The sequence below is a fragment of the Labeo rohita genome, unplaced genomic scaffold, assembly GCF_022985175.1.
Source record: "Labeo rohita strain BAU-BD-2019 unplaced genomic scaffold, IGBB_LRoh.1.0 scaffold_79, whole genome shotgun sequence".
NCBI classification, from domain to species: domain Eukaryota; kingdom Metazoa; phylum Chordata; class Actinopteri; order Cypriniformes; family Cyprinidae; genus Labeo; species Labeo rohita.
The window spans coordinates 647,155-664,382 of record NW_026129733.1 but is presented as its reverse complement, the minus strand read 5'-3'; the positions used below and the strand labels follow the sequence as shown (position 1 = coordinate 664,382).

At 42.9% G+C, this 17,228-nt stretch overlaps 1 protein-coding gene across 2 annotated transcripts in view; it reads left to right on the top strand.

Annotated features, from left to right (window-relative positions):
* Nucleotides 1-17,228, top strand: part of zgc:113516 (uncharacterized protein LOC541449 homolog) — a 36,981-nt gene that overhangs the window by 12,867 nt on the left and 6,886 nt on the right. The gene's annotated exons all lie outside the window — the stretch shown is intronic.

Sequence of the window (17,228 nt, the reverse complement as noted above, 5' to 3'; positions counted from 1 at the left end):
AATATAACATGTGTGTGAGCAAATAATATAACAGAATTTTATTTATTTATTTTTTTTGGTGAGCTATCCCTTTGATGACAAACAGCAGTATGTTTAGTACTGTTGCTTTAACTGGGCCAGGGATTTTTTTTTTTTTTGAAAAATGCTGGATTTTGACATCAAGATTTCAAAAGCTTGTGGCTTGAAAGGTCTTAAAGATAGAGATCAACTGTTAATTAGAAAAATGTTGGGCATGACCGAAAGTTTATGTGGGGTGTAAATATACTTATCTGATTTGCATATTATGATGTCATCAGGGGCAGCCATCCCGAATTTCACAATATTCAGGAAATAGTAGATATTGTATTGATGTTTGAACTTATTTGCATGTTGTTGTTGTTTGTCTTTTTATCCTCATTCCAAATTATCAGAAAAGCGGAAACCAACAATAAAACAGGAGAAAGTACTAAATTGTTATTATATTACTATACTATATAGTAGTAAAACGCAAGATCCAGATCGCCCCTGCAGCTGCATTCACACTAGCAGCGACTTCTGTCGCTGCATGTCGCCAGTGGCTGGTGATGAGGTTGCTAGTGGGCGCTTTGTCGCTGCGTGTCGCTTGTAGTGTGAACGGGGCTTGCTGCCTTTATCACATCTCCTGGCTGTCCCACGCACAGCGCGGCCACTCCCACCTCTTTGGGGCACTGGATCCAGAGAGCTCGTGCTACTTCCAGCCCCAGATTCACCCCTGCCACCCCCATCCCCGTTGGGCAAAGGGTCGAAATGATCGCTTGTTTGTGCTTCGTGAACACTCTCGTGTAATTATTAGACGACCGATCGTCATTTCCAAAAGGCAAATATTCTCGAGTCAGAATCGGCAAATAAAATTTGCAACACACCCTCACAGTACAACTTTTTATTAGCCATTTGGTGATTTTCTCTCACAAATCTCACAATTTACTCGCACACTATGAACTGAACTGCTTGAATGAATGACACGATAGCTCACTTGCTCTGCTATTTCCTCAAACACGTTGAATACGAACATGACGTAATTTTGGTCTAGTGGCAGGGAATACAAATGAGATATTACACCATATAAGGAACTACAGTCTATTTTATTAAGTATGACGTCTTGTCACAATTTTGCGACTTTGGCACTTAGAAGGTTAAGTAACAGCTAATTTCAAGGTGAATAAAACCGTTTACTTGCTGCTTTGAGTAAGGCTTACTTAAAATATTCAAGTAGCCACAACGAAACCAATGACATGAATTCACCAGTGAAAGGCAGCGGTGCATTAATGTGTTGCTAATGTGCAACAAAACCACAGAAGAAGAAATGAGACTGCTTGCATTTTTACCACTGGACAAATATACTTGGGTAAGTTAACAAAAATAAATTGTGTGTGAATCTTTTTGTCTGCTGCTAATTTTAACTGACTTAGGCCTACTTTGTGCATGGGCTACATGTAATTTAGACAAAAGACAAGTGATTCTGTTCACGCTAGATGCCTTTTTACTGTCACAAATGTAAAATTTTGTAGTTAGTTTTCTGTTTTCCCCCGAGTTGTTGCAGCAAATGCATGTTGATTTTAAGGCTGTTTTCTTTTCTTTCTTTTTTTTTTTTTTTCAATTTACAATTTTATCATCAATATGTGTTTTAATACATCACAATTATAGTTATTGCATGATTACACCTTTGTGGTTTAAACTTAATGAACTCTTTGTCTGTTTGTTTGACAGTAATTGTTATTTCTTTGCTGACTTGGAACACTTACTACAGTAATACAGAGGAAATTCTGCTTTTTAATTGATTTTATGACTGTGGCCTCAAATAGACTTGCACAGAAATGTGTATACTTTCTTTCTTTCTCAATGTAACCCTTGTAAAGCACGCAAATATCTAGGAATGAATGTGTCTGTAATCTACAAGCCACAACACTACTAAAACTTACTTTTAACCAAAGAGTTGTTTGTCATATTTAGGACAAGTGTTTGTGGCACCTTCCTTCTCTGAACAGCAGTCTCATCAGCACAGGCCTCAGTGCACTGGCGGTGAGGTATTTCATCTTAAGCTGTTACACAGCAGAACAGCTACACTTTATTTACAGTTTTGTTTAAAAAAAAAATATTGCATATGCCAGCCTGGTCTCATTGTTTATACATAGGTATTTATACGTAACGTTTGGAGGCACAAAATGTATATTTTTGTACGTTTTTATTGATGCTAAAACATACAATTTAGACATATTTCAAAGTTTAAAACGTACAAATCACTACGTAATTTTAGTTAAAAAACGTAAAATACTTACGTATCTTTTATTTCATTCGTATCAATGCCTTTTTGTCACTTTATTAAGCGATTTAGATTTTTAGCCCTCTTAACCTACCCCCAAACCCAAACCTACCCATTTTATAGCAAATATGCATTTGTATCATTTTATTAATAAGCGATTTAGATTTTTAGCCCCCTTAACCTACCCCCAAACCCAAACCTACCCATTTTATAGCTAATATAAAAAGATATAAAACTGACCAAAATATGCAGGGAAATTACCATTTTAGTAACAATACAGCAAATATTTTTATAGTCACTAATCCCACTCCTACCTCTAAACCTAACGTTAATCATAACTCTCTCTATACAAAAACATGGCAGGCACAAAAGTGCAATCACATTCATTTATTTATTGCAGAAATGTACAGCAGTATTAAAAGTAATCCAAATGACGATGCGTTGCAGCCACAGTCCTCTCTGGCGGAATACAGTAGGTTTGTTTGAGGTGCAGAGCAAAATTTAAATAGTTAAATGGTGAAAATATAATCTAAATTATTATCCTGATCCACTCTGTGAAGAAGGCGCCCGCGCATCTTTCAAACACTTCCCACCAGAAACACGGCATGTCGTATTCTGTGATGAATGCAGGCTAGAGCCAATGAGCATTCGATTTTCCTGCCGTAAAACCTGTTGTTTTGAATTTGTAAAATGCATTTCGTGGGTTTATTTGCTGTTGCTACTGGACTCACTGCTTGGATGGAGATGAAGATCGCCGGATAAAGTCTTGATTTTGGGTCTGTTCCTCGCAATCGTATGGATTCTGAAGATCTGGATTATAGCGCACAAATACAATTGTTTCATTTTGTAATTATGATGCGTATTCGGTGTGTTTTATGGTTCTATTGTTAGTCACAGCATGTCGGAGAAAACGTCTTTTGTGTCCCACCACAGTAAACTAAGTAAATATTACATGGGTGGTTAAACGATTGCAGAAATGTTATTCATTTTAAGGGTTTAAAGTGTAGTCTTGTTTAACATTATGTATACCTATCCTTAGAAACGAATGAAATGTTATAGTTTCATATTAAATAAACTATTAAACTATTTAAAAGTGCAAGTGAAAAAATAAGGCCATTGGTATGACAACTAAAAACAATAATAATGAAATTAATGCAGCGATTTCAATATTCACATGGATTTGTTTTTTAGGTGTCCTCAATACATCAGTTTTGTATGTTTAAATGCAAAAAATATGTAAGTATTTGTACGTTTAGATGTTGAAAATATGTCAGTATTGTACATTTTACTGCCTGTAAAAACGTAAGTAAATGTCATTTTATGGAACCATATTTTACGTAAAATACATACGAATTATCATAAGATCACGTTGCAGATGCAGTATACCTGTAACCACTCCTCCCTCTCTGTCGTTCACTCCGACATTGTGTTAATGTATGACACTAGGGGTCACTCTTGGGAGCCCAAACACCTCTGACAACATTGAGAAAAGGCCAATGAAATTGGGTGTGCAGAATTTGCATAGCTGGCCATGCCCCAGACATCCTGGTATAACTAGGCCAGCATGGCATCTGCTCACTTATTCCATTCTTCGGAGCCAAATGCAGTGTCTCTCTGTGAGAAGCAGCATCATTCACCTCTTTGTCATTGGATCTACGACACAAGCAGCAGTCTCTCCCTTCTCAAACACAGATAACACAGATAAGTGTTGTGAGAGTTCCCCTGGGTGCTTCAACAGTGACCTTGAAGAGCAAATCTTTCTCCTAAAAGAGTAATTTCTCTAAAAGAGCTGGCATGGTTGGGATTGTGTGTTGATAAACGTGCCTTTCCTTCCGTGCCCTTCTGGTTGTGGCTGAGAAGGCCTCTGCGAGGAGCTGATTTTTAGTTGGAGGCGGATGCTAAAATGGCAGCCATGCTTAAATGGGCAGCCAAGAAGATCGGAGTCCCGAACCTTCATGGCTGGATAATAGACATCTGGGTAACAACCGTCACGGTTGTTTCCAGTGCCTGTTTTTCTGGAAGTGCACGAGAAATTGACGAAATCGCGGAAGGCTCTGTTTCGGCCAGAACACGATACACCAACTCCTTCTCCTTCACCACCCTTGATGGGGGTCCAGCGAGGGGGCTTACGGAGGTTCTCCAAGCGGAAGGGGCGATTGTGGTGCACTCTCCGCAAAATGCCGCTGCTTGACAGGATCCCCCCAGAGTAAGATCTCTCCGGGCAAGGGCTTTCATGGCTTCTGGATAAGCTGCGTCCACTCTGCACACCATGGCTATCCTGTGGGTGTACCAGGCCAAGGTGTTATGAGATCTGCACAAGGGTGGTGCCGACCCGCCCCATGATCAAAGTTATCGCAGGAATGTGGCAACGCCAGCTCGTCAATAGGATACCTAGAACCCTTGAGAGGTTTCGAAGTGTTCCTTAGACAAGCAACCCAGGGGAGGCAGGCCAACTGACCTACCCAGATCCAGAGTGGTGGATCCGGCCCCATTCCGACCGTCTGTCCTTTGGCAGACAGCCACTACATGGTCAGTAAGAGCATTTCCTCCTCCTCTTGGTTACCTTACAGCACTATGGCCCTCCATGAGACAGCCAGATGCTGAGACTGCAGACCAGGATGTGTTGAGCACTCACCTGGTGTCTCCACATGTTGGCAAGGCACTCCGTGTTCTTTGGGGCTTCTCATCTCCAGGCACGGCGCCTTTCGCTCCATTCAGCCACAACATCCCCATTGGGTGTAGTTCCTCTGAGACTGCTGGCAGAGTCCTGAGATGATTGGAATCCCTCCCTTTGGCTTCGTGAGGTGTCCGCTCAAGTTTAATGGCTCAGGGCAAGAATGTTGTGGTCCTTCAAGTGGGAAAGGGTGTGATAGAGCCTATCCCCTCAGCCGAGATGAAGAGTGGGTTTTTCAGCCCCTACTTCATTGTACCCAAGAAGGGTGGTGGACTCACACCAATCTTAGATCTGAGGATTTTGAATCTGGCCCTTCATAAGCTCCCGTTAAAATGTTAACCCTCAAACACATTCTCATGTGTGTCAGGGTTCAAGATTGGTTTGTGGCAATAGACCTGAAGGATGCATACTTCATGTCTTGGTCCTTCCAAGACACAGGCTGTTCCTACGGTTTGCCTTCGAAGGTCAGGCTTATCAGTACAAGGCTCTCCCCTGTGGCCTATCCCTGTCGCATCGTGTCTTCAAGAAGATCGCGGAGGCTGCCCTTTCCCCTCTCAGTGAAGTGGGCATACGCATTCTTAATTATCTCGATGACTGGCTGATCCTAGCACACTAACAAGATCTGGTTTGCGCCCACAGGGATGCAGTTCTCAACCACCTGGTTCCATTGGGACTTTGGGTCAACTGAGAAAAGAGCAAACTCTCCCCAGTGCAGAGTATCTCTTTATTCAGTGTAGAACTGGACTCGGTCACTATGACTGCACTTCTTTCCTAAGGCCGTGCATAGTCAGTGCTGAAGTGCGTGAGAGGCCGTGGTCACGCCGCTGGGCCTGATGCATATGAGACCTCTGCAGCACTGGCTTCATACCTGAGTCCCGAGATGGGCATGGCGCTGAGGCACATATCGTGTGTACATCACATCTTTGTGTTGCAAAACCTTCAGCCTTTGGGCAGACATTTTGTTTCTACGGGCAGGGGTTCCCTTGGAACAAGTGTCCAGATGCATTGTTGTCACAACAGATGCTTCCACAACAGGCTGGGGCACCATATGCAATGGGCATGCAGCCTTAGGGATCTGGACAGGCCCTCGGCTGCTTTGGCATATCAATTGCCTGGAGTTGCTGACAGTGCTTCTGGCCTTGAAGAGGTTCCGGCCTTTGGTTCAGGGCAAGCATGTGTTGGTCCGCACAGATGACACAGCGACTGTGGCGTACATCAACCACCAGGGCGGTGTACGCTCCTTTTGGATGTCACAACTGGCCAGCCATCTCCTACTCTAGAGCCAGCACAGACTCAAATCTCTGTGTGCCACTCACATCTTGGGCGAACTCAATCGTGTGACCGATTCTATCTCACTACAAGTTGCACTTCGAGGCGAGTGGAGGCTCCACACTCAGACGGTCCAGCTGATCTGGAGTCGGTTCGGCCAGGCACAGGTAGATCTGTTCGCCTCACTGAAATCCACTCATTGCCAGTTGTGGTACGGCCTGACCTGTACCCTCAGTACAGATGCACTGGCACACAGCTGGCTGAAGGGCTTACGCAAGTATGCTTTTCCCCCAGTAAGCCTCATTGCACAGACGCTGTGCAAAGTCAGGGAGGATGAAGAACAGATTGTTCTGGTAGACCTGTTTTGGTCCAAGAGAACCTGGTTCTCGGAGCTCATGCTCCTATCATCAATCCCTCCCTGGCACATTTCTCTGAGGAAGGACCTCATTTCTCAGGGGAAGGGCACAATCTGGCACCAGATCTCTGGAACCTCCATCTATGGTCTGTGGACATGACCAAGAGGACTCCAGAAACTTTCAACCCGCAGTGGTAAGCACCCTTATGCAGGCCAGAGCCCCTCCACTATGCAGCTGTATGTTCTGAAATGAGCTGGTGTTTTTCACAAGGGAAGGACCCATGGAGATGTGGCATCAAATCTGTGCTTTCCTTCCTCCATGGAGGCCTGGATAGGCACCTTTCTGCTTCTACACCCAAGATCCATGTGGCAGTGATATCAGCCAACCATGACTTGGTGGAAGGCAGATCGGAAGCACGATTTGTTATCAGATTACTGTGATATGCCCAGAGCTTGAACCCTCCCAGATTGCACCGCTGAGCCTCTTCAGTCAGTTGGTTTCTGTGCCCTCTCCATGAAGACAGCTTTCTTCAAAATAAGATCTCCCACTGGATTGTGGACACAATCCAAATGGCCTACCAGGCCAGAGGTCTACCCTGCCCACTCGGAGTCACAGCCACTCGACCAGGGACACCCCTGCCTCAGCTGCCTTGGTAAACAGGGCCTCTCTAACAGACATTTTGTAGAGCTGCAGGTTGGGCTACACCTAACACATTCACCAGATTCTGTAATCTGTGAATTAGAGATGTGCGGATGAGCTCAAACATCACCCGAATCTGCAGTTTCAAATGAATTATCCGCCCGCCACCCACCCGCACCTGTATTTTTCTCTGATTTAGATAACCGCACCGATCGTCATTTACAGTTATTCTAATTCTTAGTTTTGCATGATGATATGATGAATGGATGGTTAATTTTTTACAGCAGATTGATTCAGCTGATCTGCACATTGCTGCATACTTATATAAGTTTATTCACGTGTGCTTTTAAGCCAAATCCACGCTAAAAAGAATAATGTTAACTGACATCTGGACGTGACTCTCCGCAATCTCTGATGAAATCGGTTGGGTGATTGAACACCTACTGGATCCTTGGACAAAATTTTAAAGGGGTTCACCCAGTTTAAGAAATTTTTGATCATAAAAATGTAATTCTTTTCATTTTTAATGTATTGTTTTTGTTATAATGTACTGATTCAAATTAGTAATCAATAATTATTATTTTAATACTCGGTGTGCCTCCCTTGACATGCTCTCACGTATAAACAGGCAGCAAATGTGGTGCTGGCGCGGACGGAGTAGGCGCGGACGCATCAGGCACAATCATCAAACATATTTCAAAGGAAGCTGGCGCCACGGTCCTCACCGTCTTTACTGGGTTTATTGAGCAAATATTTGCCTTTATTCACATACGATTTAATTAGAAATGGTGGCCTGTCATGATTTTGGCTAATGCAGGACACTACTGAATGATGCGCATTCAGAGGGGATTTAGAAGTGGGTATATGCAAAGCCGACTGATAAAGAAATGGGTATACGCAGGTACTGTACACCACTGCATATTACCCTACTCGATAGCAACACAGGCGTAACTCCCTTCAAACTTTATCTGAATGTCACCTTTTCTGTCACAACTTTTCGAACAGGCAAACAGACACACACACACACACACACACACACACACACAAAGTATTTAAAACAGGTTCATATTTTAGAAAATATAGTTAATATTTGCATCATTATTGATTTATCTCATCCACCCGCGTCCAAATAATCAGAATGCTTTTTTTTATTACCAGATCCGCAGCGCATCACTACTGTAAATGGAGCCAGTGTCTTCCAGAGTCCTAAACGCAAGCTCTGTGACTGGTACAGTGTAGAGCTCGCTATAGCGCTTCCCCCTTAGGGCGATTACGCTTTTTCAGTTCAGTAAGTCATAAATCATTTCTGATCAATGACTTAATAACCACATGCACTCTGGATTTTATGTTTCTAAATGAAACATGGCTTGAACACAGCTGCAGTGCAACAGTCCTAAATGAAACAGCCCCCCCTAACTTTACTTTCATGAGTGTCTGCAGAGCTGTTAGGAGAGGTGGCGGTGTAGCTGCTCTATTTAAAGATGTCTATCAATGCAAGCAAGTGTCATTTGGTCAGTACTTGTCTTTTGAATATCTAGGGATTGTGCTGAAAGGTTCTCCATGCATTTTATTTATCATTATTTACAGGCCTCCAATATATTCTCCAGCCTTTGTTGAAGAGTTCACAGAACTGTTATCAATGATTTCCTCAGAGTTTGACTGTTTTGCTATTGCAGGGGATTTTAATATTCACATAGAAAATGCAGAAATCAAAACCACAAAAGAAATAATAACCGTTTTAAACACTTTTGACCTGATTCAGCATGTGCATGGACCCACACACAATCGTGGACAGACTCTTGATTTACTCATCAATAAGGGTCTAAACATTTCATCCATTGTCATTAAGGACGTAGCACTATCTGATCACTTCTGTATTTTCGTTGATATATTAATCTCTGCTACCACTGAATCTAGATCTGTCTCTGTCCGAAAGAGATGCATTAACGAAAACACTAGTGTGCTGTTTATGAAGGCTATATCTTCAATGCCAAGCCTTTCTGCAGACTCTGTTGATCTTCTCCTGGAATCCTTTACTCAAAACTTAAGAATGTCATTGATGACATTGCACCAGTGAAAGTCAGTAAGACGACTGGCAGACAAAAATCATCTTGGAGAAAATCAACAGCAGTACAGAGTATCAAAAGACAATGCAGAAAGGCTGAGTGGATGTGGCGGAAGACGGAACTTGAAATTCACTATAGCATCTATAAAGACAGCCTTCATGCTTTCAATGTGGAACTAGCCACAGCAAGACAGAAGTTCTTCTAAAACAGTAACCTAAACAACACTCGCACTCTTTTTGCTACTGTTGAGAGACTAACAAACCCCCCAAGTCAGATTCCCAGTGAAAGGCTCTCCAACAGCAAATGCAATGAGTTTGCTTCCTTCTTTTCCGAGAAGATCAATAATATCAGAAAGGTGATTAGCACATCCTCAAGTTGTGCAGAGGTCAGACAGATTTGACCGCAATTTCAAAAAGAAGTCACTAAGTCTGTTTTTGAAGCAATTGATAACAAAACTTTGGAAGAAATAGTACAGAACCTTAAATCCTCAACCTGCAACCTTGACACGCTTCCCACATCTTTTTTCAAAAGTGTGTTTAATTGTTTAGAAGCAGATCTTTTAGAAGTGATGAAAACCTCACTTCTTCCTGGGACTTTTCCAAACTCCCTGAAAACTGCAGTTGTTAAGCCCCTTCTGAAAAACAGCAATCTTGATAACACCATATTGAGCAACTATAGACCAATATCAAATCTTCCTTTTATAGGCAAGATTATTGAAAAGGTAGTTTTCAATCAGTTGAACAACTCTTTAAACTCAAATGGATACCTGGACAATTTTCAATCTGGTTTCCGACTACATCACAGTACAGAGACAGCGCTCGTTAAGATAATAAATGATATTCGCCTAAATTCTGATTCTGGCAAAATATCAGTGCTAGTACTACTAGATCTTAGTGCTGCGTTTGACACTGTCAATCATAACATTCTTGTAGAGAGACTGGAAAACTGGGTCGGGCTTTTTGGGATCAGTTGGTTTAGATCATACTTAGAAGGGAGAGGTTATTATGTGAGTATAGGAGAGCATAAGTCTAAGTGGATGTCCATGACATGCAGAGTCCCTCAAGGCTCAATTCTAGCGCCGCTCTTGTTTAGCCTGTATATGCTCCCACTAAGTCAAATAATGAGAAAGAACCAAATCCAGAACACTGCTGCCAGGAATCTGACTAGAACCAGAAAGTCTGAGCATATCACACCAGTCCTCAGGTCCTTACACTGGCTTCCAGTTATATTTAGAATTGATTTTAAAGTACTTTTACTCATTTATAAATCACTCAATTGCCTAGGACCTAAATACATTGCAGATATGCTCACTGAATGTAAACCTAACAGACCACTCAGATCATTAGATTGAGTCAATTAGAAATACCAAGGGTTCACACAAAGCAAGGGGAATCCGCTTTTAGCCATTATGCTGCCCGCAGTTGGAATCAGCTTCCAGAAGAGATCAAATCTGCTAAAACATTAGCTACATTTAAATCTAGACTCAAAACTCATCTGTTTAGCTGAGCATTTACTGAATGAGCACTGTGCTACGTCCAAACTGATTGCACTATGTATAATCTTGCTCTATTTTTAACTGTCTTAAATTTATTTTAAATCAATTTTTAAATCATTTTAAAAGTTTTTTTTTGTTTGTTTGTTTTATTGTTGTGATTATTGTTTTTATGATTATTCTACTGCCTTTTTTGTGAATTATTGTTTTTATTGTTTTTATGATTATTCTACTTCCTTTTATGTAAAGCACTTTGAATTACCTTTGTGTATGAAATGCGCTATATAAATAAACTTGCCTTGCCTTGCCTAAAAACATCCTGGCGTCATGAAACATTTTGATGCAATGAAATGAAACATACTTGATAATGTTTTACTTGACTGCACATGTAGTCAGGAATTATAATTTGGAAAAAATCTAACTACTATAATGTCTGTAAGTTATGTCACAGTAACACAGTGTCACAAATTCAGCCTCTGTGGCTCCCTCCGATCACCACCAGAGGGAACCGTCCATGGACTATTAGTTTCAATTTGGACTCCATTACCCACAACACCGTGTCTGGTGCTGATCACCGGCACAGGTGTCAGCCATTACCCACAGACTATAAATAGCACGCTCACGCTCACCACCTTGCTAAGTCTTGTTTTGCTTCTGCTGACATTTCTGAGCGTTTATACCTGTTTGATCTCTCGTTGCCAACTGCCTTTGTACTCTGTCTGTCTGCCGCCTGCCTTGTGACCCTTGCTTTGTTTATTGGATTTACCCTGTTGGACCGCCACCTGCCTCGATCTTCTTGCCTGGACTCTGATTCTGATTCTGGTTTGTCTATATTACTCAGATTACTCCTGTTTGACCCTGATCTGTTTGTTTATGAGTTGGACTCTAATAAAGTTGCATATGGATTCTATTCACACTGACTCCACGTCACACACAGCAACTAACGTAAGTAACAAACAGGCCTTTGCGAAGTATTGTTCTGCCTGTGCGGACTCTACCAAGCGTTTATCCTATTTCATTGCCTTGTTTTTGCCTTTTCCACGGTTTTGTTTCATTGTCATAGTTTTGTCTTGTTTTTTTTTGCCACAGTTTTGTCTTGCTTCATTGCTATAGTTTTTGTCTAATTTCATAGCCTTGTTCATTTGTTACTTTGGACTGCTCACCGGTATTTTGACCTATTGCCTGTTTTACTGGATTACGCTTTTGCCTTGCCTACGTATTATTGTTTGTTTGGAGATCGACCCTGCCTGTCTTGACTATGTTGTGTTCAATAAAGCTCGCATCTGGATCTATCACGCTTATCAAGAGTCCCGTTACAGAATACTTCGCCTCCCACAGATCCAGTGGCTTTCAGAACCAACAATCAACCATGTATCCAGCATCACGCCTCGTTAACCTCCATCAAGGTAACCGGCCCATTGAACGGTATGTTATGGACTTTTGTGAACTTTGTCACTTGGTGGATTTTAAAGAAAGCTTTCTTAAGGACATTTTCTTTTTTGGTTTGGACAAAGACATATCAAATAAAATGCCAAGTCATCACCGCCACTGGTCTCTGGTACGTTACATTGACTTTGCGTTGCTTCTAAGTGGCTCGGCATTCACTGTGGGGATGGCTGATGATCAACCTTGCCATCCTCCAGTATCTGCCACACCAAAGAACGTACATGTCATGTCCGGTATTGTCACCATCATGCCCGAGCCCCCTCACGCCAAGCCTGTCAAGCCAAAGTCTGCTAGAGTCATGCCTGCCAAGCCAAAACCTGCTCAAATCAAATCTACCAAGCCACAGTTTACTCACGTCACGTCTTCTGCTCCAGGGCCTGCTCACGCCATGCCTACCGCTCCAGAGTCTGCACCTGTCATGGTCGCCCTTCCAGAGTCTGCACCTGTCATGGCTGCCAACCCCAAGCCAGTCCACAAGGTGGCCGCCATCCCAGAGCCAGTCCACAAGATGGCCGCCATCCCAGAGCCAGTCCACAAGATGACCGCCATCCCCAAGTTACGGCAGACCTCCCTGAGTCAGGTCAAGTCACGGCAGACCTCCCTGAGTCAAGTCAAGTCACGGCAGACCTCCCTGAGTCGAGTCAAGTCAAGCCACAGCAGACCTCCCTGAGTCAAATCAAGTCACGGCAGACCTCCCTGAGTCAAGTCAAGTCACGACAGACCTTCCTGAATCAAGTCAAGAAACAGCTGCGCTCCTAACAGCACCTCTTCACGACATGGCTGCCAGTACAGGGCCTCGCCAAGCCACGGCCGTCCTGCCAGAACCTCACCAGGTCCCCTCTGACTTTCCTAAGCCATGTCACGTCTCAGCTGATCCTCTAGAGTCTTGTCATGTCTCAGCCAATCCCCTAGAGCCTCGTTACGTCTCAGCTGACCTTCTAGAGCCTTGTCACGTATCAGCTCACCCCCCCCAGAGCCTCGTCACGTATCAGCTGACCCCCCTGAGCCTCGTCACGTACCAGCTGATGTCCCAAAGCCTTGCCAGGTCTTGTCTCAACTCCCAAGCCACGCAGAGCCCACGCTCCCAAACCACGCAGAGCCCACGCTCCCAAGCCATGTCCACAGCGTGCACACTCTCAAGACCGTCAGGCATCCCACTATCTACTGTGCTGCCTGTAATGGCTGTTGCCATTTTGAGCGTGTGGGCTACACGCTGTACTCCAGAGGCCTCGTCTGACCACGAGTCTGCTCCAGAGCCCTCGTCTGACCAAGAATTTGCGCCTCTGCCTCCAGAGAGTCATTTTTCCACGGCCCAGGCCCTCCAGTGTTACACTGTCTGCCATTGCTCCACAGCCCTGATCCTCCAAGGTTCCACTGTCTGCCACTGATCCACGGTCCAGGTCCTCCAGTGCTTCACTGTCTGCCACTGCTCCATGGCCCAGGTCCTCCAGTGCTTCACTGTCTGTCCCTGCTCCACGATCCAGGCCCACCTCCTCTGCACGGACCTGGCCCCCCATCCCACCCCTGTTTTGCCTCTGTTCCCCCACCCTCCTGGACTGTTGTAGTTTTGAGCGCCAGGAGTCGCTCCTAGAGGGGGGGATTTTGCAACGCCACGCCAGCAGAGGGAACCCCCACCCATTGACTCTCTGTTACCGCTCCCTCTGCTGCTTCTCGGGTTACTTCAGGTTACTACCTGTTTGGTGGCCATTTAATGAGGCCTATACCAAACAGGCCTTTGCGAAGTATTGTTCTGCCTGTGCGGACTCCTGTGTGGTTTTGTTTCATTGTCATAGTTTTGTCTTGTTTTTTTTTGCCATAGTTTTGTCTTGCTTCATTGCTATAGTTTTTGTCTAGTTTCATAGCCTTGTTCATCTGTTACTTTGGACTGCTCACCGGTATTTTGACCTATTGCCTGTTTTACTGGATTACGCTTTTGCCTTGCCTATGTATTACTGTTTGTTTGAAGATCGACCCTGCCTGTCTTGACTATGTTGTGTTCAATAAAGCTCGCATCTGGATCTATCACGCTTCTCAAGAGTCCCGTTACAGTTTCATACAGATTACTTTAACACATGATATTTGTTTTCGAAAAGACTTACTTTATTTAAAAGTAGATATGTCAGGCTTTCTATAGATATATCTTTCATGTCTCTGTGTGGAGTATTCGTTCGTTTTAGTTCATTTTAGTGACACATTTCTTAATGACAATGTAACGTGGACGCTGAGGCTGAGTTTGAATCCATATGCGGTTGTTTATTAGAAATAGTAGAAACAGCAAAATACAGGAGAGCAGGCAAAAGGTCAGTAACCAGAGAGGCAGTCTGATCAGTCAACAACACAACGGGGCAATCCAAGAAACAATAGTGAATAGGCAGGCTGTGGGTCCAAACCGTAATGTCAGTCCAAACGAGCAAACAAAACAACAGGGGTAATCCAGAAGACGATAATGGGGAGGCAGGCTTAGGTTCAAACCGTGTAAGCAGTCCAATCGGGCAAACAATACAAAAGGGGAAATCCAGAAGACGATAGTGAGGAGACAGATGTAGGTTCAAACCATGAATGCAGTCCAATATAGCAAACAATCCAAAGGGGTAATCCGTAAACTCGTGAATCCAAAGACAAAGCAAAACAGCAACAGGTAGTCAGACAGAGTAAATATAGAACGCTCTGTAAGGCAGATTAACTGGCAATACTTCGCGAAGAGCGAGCACATGGTCAGTGTCTAAATAGTCCCAAACAGGAAGTGATAGTAGAAGCAGCAGAGGGAGCGTAGGCAGTCAGTACTCAGGTGAGGGCTCCCTCTGCTGCCTTGGCGTTACAGACGATCACAGAGAACAACGCAGCAGACTGCATACCCTGTTTGTTTTCTTTATTTCACAAAGCCACAGAGGGTTAAATGTTTTTGTTATTATGAGTGTACACAAATAAAAGTAGATTCCTTACAGATTCGATTGATGTATTGCTCTTATCTGTGCGATCAAAAATGATGGAGTAATTGAAGTTCTTTTTGGCGTTATCAGAATAACTGCCACAAACCATGCCGGCGTGTTTTTCGACCCCAGAGAGTTAAACTTTGTAACCCAGCCTGTTAGGCTGAACATTACACCTGTGTTGAGGTAGGATGGGTATGTGCAAGTATGTATCTTTGAGAACAAACCAGTCCTCAGACCTTTGAGTTACAATCTGTTTGATAGTCAGCATCTTGAACCAAGAGCATTTGATAACGTGGTTCAGCAGACAAAGATCTGTGATCGGACACAACCCCCTAACCTTCTCTGGAACGATAAAGTAACGGAAGTAGAATCTGGCTGTAGAAGTTTTCACACTGCCAGAAAGTCTACTAAGGGAACCAGCCTTTTGAGACTGGCCTCTGGTGTGGCTAGGGGAGTCATTTCAGTCCCCTGAAGCAGATGAACTGCAGGGAACAGCCCACCTGACTGATCTAGCGCCCTCCCGAGGGGACGAGCATTTCGGTGCCATACCGTTGCCGGGCGGCAACTGAGAATTTCGCTTGTCAAAGCCCATTGAGCCCTGAGGCACCGGGGGTGGCAGGGGTATCAGCTGGCTTGCTCATAGTTTCTTGTTTTCTGTACAGAGAGTTTTACTGATTGACTGAGTGCTGTGCAACACACACACACCACAGATGTGCTCACTGAAGATCAGAAGCTAACGTGCATTTGGCGGGTGGACTTTTATGATTCCTGGTTGCTCACATCACTCGTGACCACTCGCTTCTCTTTTGGACTGATTTCACACGTACTTCAGAATGCAGTCACACAGAAGGTGTTCCCAAAGCGTTATGGCACAGCTCGAGTTCCTGAAGGGGAACTAGTTATAGTGAGTACAACTTGAATGTATTGCATGGTTTGCTTTTCCCCTAAAATCCTTATTATTGTATTACTGATTATTTTTGTCTTTCTTTGGGCGATAAATGTTGATTCTGCTATTCACTATTTTGAGACTTTTATTTTGAAATTTGTTCCTGGTGCTGTCTTAGTTCCATTTTAATACAGTTGCGTGCCTCTCGCCAGCTCGCATTGCATGCGTTGGGGAGAGGTAAGCGTTTTTCTGACCTCTTCATTTTATGATCGAATTAAGTTTACAAAGTCTATAAATTGCATTAATTTCATCTGATATGTAATAGACAAGTGTTCTGTTGTGTGTTTTATGTGTGGATGGATTAGGAATTTGAAGATATATCGTGTGGGCTGTATGTGCGTATGTGTTAGCGTGGTTCTGAGTTTTTAGCCAGCTAACAGGTGTTATATCATACAGTAATCTACTGTTATGAAATGCCCACGAGTGATTTATTAACTTTATTGATGTTAAACCACAGGTATTTCTCTCTCTTTATCTTTTTTTTTTTTTTTTTGTAATATTTTATTTTTGCTTTTGAACTATAACATACACAAGAATTACAAAACACAAATCTTACATAACTTGTTGGGAATAACAGTATCTGATTTCCACTTCATTGCAATACACTTCTCAGCAAATATTAATAATATTTCTGTAAGTCTTATGGCATGGTCATGCGTAATATTGGAGTTGTTGTAATTGCCCAATAAACATACCTCTGGGTCTACTGGAAAACTGACTCCATTGATATCAGAAATAAAGTTACATACTTTTTGCCAAGTACAGGTCCATGTGGAGTGTAAAAAAGTTCCTTCCTCCACACCACATCTAAAGCAAAGAGGTGAATTTTTTTTTTTATATTAAACTTATGGAGTTTTGATGGTGTAATATACAGTTGATGAAGGAAGTTAAATTGAATCATTCTAAATCTAGAATTCAAGTATGATGTAACACCATCCTTACACAGTTCACCCCATGTTTCTCCTTCAATGCTAATGTCATGTAATGTAAGTCATGTTCCTATCTCACTTTGGATTTGTCTAATTCAAGTAATGGTTTATTTATCATAAGAAAATTATATACTCTAGAAATTAATTTATATAATGGTCAACTCAAAAAGACAAATTGCTCCAGTTGTGTTAAACTAGGT